This window comes from Phalaenopsis equestris, unplaced genomic scaffold (assembly GCF_001263595.1).
Source record: "Phalaenopsis equestris unplaced genomic scaffold, ASM126359v1 Scaffold000949, whole genome shotgun sequence".
NCBI lineage: Eukaryota > Viridiplantae > Streptophyta > Magnoliopsida > Asparagales > Orchidaceae > Phalaenopsis > Phalaenopsis equestris.
This window is the reverse complement of record NW_018165388.1, coordinates 5,884-11,478: the sequence shown is the minus strand read 5'-3', so window position 1 is coordinate 11,478 and position 5,595 is coordinate 5,884.

Sequence of the window (5,595 nt, the reverse complement as noted above, 5' to 3'; positions counted from 1 at the left end):
GATGTTATGATAGTATCACCTACCTTAACAATCTTCGGAGAGGGGATATGGCCGAGGATACTATTCACCAACTCTCGGTAAGAAGTTGCCCCTGTCTTTCTTAGGTTGTTGATAGTTCCGGCTTGATCACGTTGATTAACTTATGGACTACCTAATTTGCCAAAATATTTACATAAATATAACATAACAAAAGAATATACATGTACTTTTCTAATGACACTGTTACTTTTGACTGTTAAGTAAGTTCTACATGCATGAAAAATTAAAGAATTTTGGATGTTATCCTATAAAGGTCTACTTGTTAATCACTTCGATTAGGGTCAGGAATTGCCCTCTTTAAATTGCTTGGTGATACACCTAAAATATATAATATTTTTATACACATTTTTAGACATATTTTTGATATATTGCGCTATTTTTGATTTTTAGACATATTTTTGATATATTGCGCTTTAATGAAAGGTATTTGTGTGTTTTTCTTTCAGGTACAATTAAATGATAAAAAATGCTAAAAGAAGTGAAAAAAGGTCAAATTTAGAGCAAAGATGAAGAAAGGTACAAAAATGAACTGGGGCGCCTAAGCACTAGGTACCCCGCTCTTAAGCGCCAGAAGTAGTTATGAGATGAATTATTTAATTTGAACAGATTTTTGAAGAGGTGTTTGAAGCAACCCTTGGTAAAAACGTGGGAAATAGCCCACAGACACTAAAATTCATTCAATTGGCTTTTGAGAAGGCAACTTCTAGAAGATTCATTGAATGGAGACACTTTTTTGAAGAGACACCAAGGCACCCCTTGGATTTTTATAAGAAAAGACTTAGATTTTCCAAGAGAGGAGGCCATGATCCCATTAAATTTACAGTCATCATCCATCTAAGTCACCACTGCCGGCCACTTTTCTTTTTATTTTGAGTGTTAGTTTGTATTGTAAGTGAAGGAAGAGAATTCAAAGGCACTTCAAGATATTTGGTGGAGAGGATTTGAGATAAGTGTTTATCTTTGTGACTACACTTAGTTTTAATTTAGATTTCTTGTTTGTCTGCATAATTAATACTGTTAAACTCATGTGTGATTGTGTTTTCTCCATGGGTTTTGAGTATTTTTATTTATCTTTTTCCTTAAAATGATAAGCGATTAAGTGTTGAAAGGAATTTGTTTGAAGTATTAAACTTCATTGTTGAAAGAAGTTGTGATGATTTGAAATATTGCACTTGATTTACTACTTGATTTGGCCAATTAAGATGTTAATATCTGTTGTGAGAACATGTAAGACCCGATATGGTATTGTCTCGATCAACAAATGGTTAGATCAACAAATGGTGGTATTGTCTCGATCAACAAATGGTTAGAATCACATATTTATTTCATGGATGAGAATGTAGTTCATGGGGTTGTAGGGAAATAAACTGGGAAATAAACTTTTCAAAGGTGTAGAATTAGAAGACTTTAGAGTGGCAGGCTAAAACCCCCAATTTGATTTATAGTTTTAGGTTTTTACACGAGATGTTAGCCCCAACGTGGAGGGAGAAGAGGGAACTCTAGCGTGAGAGCTAATATCTTCCCTGCCTAGTCAGTCTTCAAGACTATTCAAACCATAGATTAGCTAATATTCCTTATAACATCTCTAGTAAGGATAAAGAATATTATTGCTCTTATTTGGCACAACAGATTTAGAATACTTCCATAGCAAAATTTCTCTATTTATTACTAATTCATGATAAGGAAAAAGATATTTTATTTATATCACATTCATCTTACAAGTATTTAGTTAAATTAATTAGTTGCTTACTTTATTTTCATAAACCTAAAAATTACAAAAAGAATCAAATTTGTATTCATATTTTAGCATCTTAAGTTTAAGTAAGAACATTATGCTAAGTAGATTTTTGTCATCTAAAATTTCTAAATTCCTAAAAAGCATATAACCATTTTTCTGTGGTTTCGATATTTAGGACTTAATCAGAAAGTATTATATTACTTAATAACGATTTATATACTTGCGTAGTATCCCATATTTAAAATTATAATTGTATTCTTCTTTGCTTCATAGTTTAAAAATTGCATAGCTCGGGATCAAGTTTTTTAGCTTTGTTGAAAATTAAGAATAACTATTAAGGAAATTAAGTATATAAGCGCATACATCTCATTTTACATTTATATAGAAAGTCAGGATCACTTGGTAGCTTCTATCTAAGGTTGGATTATAAAGCACATAGCCCAGCTCTGAGCCCACCCCGAACTTAAATTCTTATACCCAGCCTTGATCTTATATATGTGACATCCCATTCTATTTTATTTGCTCAGGTTTTCTTTCAAATTTTTTAAGTTCTCTTCAAATTTTCTTAGAATTTTCTGCGCATTACTATATTATGTCATACTAACCTTGTAGCTGTGGTAGGAATATCAAGTACACAAGTTTATTTTTACATTTACCATACTCTTACTACACTATACCACACTTTATTATTCTTTTATATTCTACATACTTGTGAACATGTTAGAATAGGAGAACAGTATACTGGTTATTTTGGAGGTACACTGTGATAAGCTATGAGACCGAACATTAATTGCATGTTCATAATAAACCCTAAACTTAATATCATTACATCAAGAATAAGCTATAAGCAGATGGAGGACAACTTCTGCCAATGAATTAAGTCCCTACATGGAACCATATTTACTTAAGCTAAACTTTCCTTAGTTAAAATAACATAATCCATAGGACTTTGAGGTAGTTCGTTTAGCATGGCGTAAATCCTTATTTTATCTTTAGGCTCTAGCACAGCTGTGTTGTGCAGTATAAATCCTAACTCTCTTTAGTCTTAGGTCATCGTTCAGTATGACTTAAATCCTCTTATCTTCCAGGTTATTTGTATGATCAAATATCATGCAGATATAAGCTCTAAATAATAAATTGTCAGGACTGAAACATCAAATAATATCATCTTCAAGTTGAAGCGAAACAACAGAATAATTTGGGAAGTCACCGATGTTCTCCTCGGGATCCGTGGCATCCCTTACTTTTCACTTCTTTGACTCCAAAAATAACTGCTCATATTTGGTTCTCTCTCACTTGATTTTCCCTGTGTCCAACCTAGGAAACATAAACGTTAAAATCTTGAAGACAAAGACCTCTAATCATCATCAAGAGTTTTCTTAAGTGACTTCGATCATTTATGACGTAATTAACTATAGGGGTTTGCCTATATAAGAAACTAAAGAACCCTGGTAATGTAACAATATCTAATCTTTATATTAGGTAAGGGAACTGGTCCACCACACATAAAAGGTTAGGCCAAAAAAATATCATAACTTAGTTTATTTAATAGAGTCTGCTGTCAAGTAATGTGTCTATTCCTCAGGATAAGTGCATTGCTTCTAGTATTGCACCTAGTTAAGATATTAAAATGTATGAGATCTTTTTAGTCTCATTTTTCAAATCAAAAATATATTTTTCAAAATTACATACGTATATTAAATAAAAAAAAATATTTTTCAAAATAAAAAATGTAATTAACGATAAATCCAAAAATAACGACCAATAATTTCTGGCAACTACGTTGGGGATCAAACTTTAAAAATCAAAATTATATATCTATTAAATTAAAAAAAAATTATATTCAAAAAGTCGACCAACACTCCTCTCTCAATTAGTCTTCTCTCTCTCTCTCGCGACTCTCTCAAGTGGCAATATGTTGCCTTCCCTCTTCCCTCTGATCTCTGGTTGCAACAGGTTGGCTCTCTACTCTCCCTCTTCCTTCTGATCTCTGAATCTTTATTCGATTTACTGAGCATTTCATCCTCCCACGATATCACCTATATTTTTTTATGGAATGACTTTCTCTTAACGTTTAGTGGCTTTCTCATTTGTGGTTTGAAATAGAATTTTAGATTTTGTAATTTACGAGTTTCTCTTTATAATTTGGATTTTTTTTTAATGTGGTCAATGGAATGTGGTTTCATCTTTTCTCTGGTGTTTCAGTGAGAATTTAAGAAATGTTTGAAGGAGGGTGGTTGATTTGTTCATAGCAATGTTTTGGGTGCCCCTTATGGCTGATGAAATGGGGCTTTTTCTTTAGCTTTGGTGTTTCAGTGGAAATTTAAGATATGGCTGAAAAAGGGTGCTTCATTTGTTGATAGTGATGTGTGGTGGTGGTGGTCAAATGCGTTTTGTGGCTTTCTCATTTGCGACTTGAAGTGAAAATTTTGATTTTGTGATTTGCAGCTTTCTCTTTATGATTTGGATTTCTTTTTTTTTTGTAAATGTGTGACTTATGGAATGTGGTTTCATCTTTTCCTGTGGTGTTTTAGCGAGAATTTGAGAAATGGTTGAAGGAGGGTGGCTGGTTTGTTGATAGCAATGTTTTGGGTGCCATTTATGGCTGATTGAATGGGATTTTTTTCTTTAGCTTGGTTGTTTCAATAAGAATTTCATATGTGCTTGAAAGAGGGTACTTAATTTATTAATAGCAATGTGTGGTGGTGGTAGTCAAATGTGTATTGTGGCTTTCTCATTTGTAGTTTGAAGTGAAAATTTTGATTTTGTGATTTGTGGCATTCTCTTTATAGTTTGAAATTCATTTTTATGAATGTGTCGCTGATGGAATGGGGTTTTATATATACATTTGGTGTTTCAGTGAGAATTTGAGAGATTGTTGAAGGAGGGTGCTTGGTGGGTTGATAGCAATGTTTTTGGGTGCCCTGTATGTACTTCACAGTATATGCAAAATATGGATTATGGTTTTGTATTTACCTTTGGTGTTTGAGTGGGAATTTGAGAAATGGTTGAAAGGTGTGTTTGATTTGTTGATAGCTATGTGTGGAGGTGGCAGTCAGATCTATAGTTTGATGGAATGTGTGGAGGTGGTGCTCAGATTTATAGTTCGATGGAATGTGTGGAGTTGGTAGTGTTGGTCTTGGAGGTGTTGGTGTTTGGTGGTGTTTGGGGGAGGTGTGGAGATGTTGTTGGTGGTGTGTGAATTATGTGTTGTGTTTGGTGGTGGGTGGGGTGTGCAGGTGTGTATGTTGTGGTGGTGGTGTTAGAGGTATCAGTGTGGTGGTGTTGGAGGTGTCTGTGTTGTGGCGGTGGTGTTGGAGGTGTCTGTGTAGTGTCTGGTGGTGTGTGGAGCTATTGTTGGTGTTGGAGTTTTCTGTGTTGTGGTGGTGGTATTAGAGGTGTTTGTGTGGTGTGTGGAGGTGTTGTTGGTGTTGGAGATGTCCGTGTGGTGGTGTGTGGAGTCTTTGTGGAGGTGTCTATGTGGTGGGATGTGGAGTTTGTGTGGTGGTGTGTGGAGGTGTTTGTGTTGTGGTGGTGGTGTTGGAGGTGTTGATCGTGTTTGTTGGTGTGTGGAGGTGTTGATGGTGGTCGAGGTGTTTGTACGGTGGTGTGTGGAGTTTTTGTGTGCTTGTGTGAAGGTGTTTGTGTGGTGGTGTGTGTTGACCTCACTTTTGGTTGAGGTCTAGAAACTGCTTTAATAGCCTAGGTCTAGCTATAGGACTTTCCTATTGACTAGTCTTAGAAAACTAGAAAAGGTACCCTCACCATTAGAAATTCAAAACTCTTCTCTTTACTCAACTTGAAATTCCACATATTGA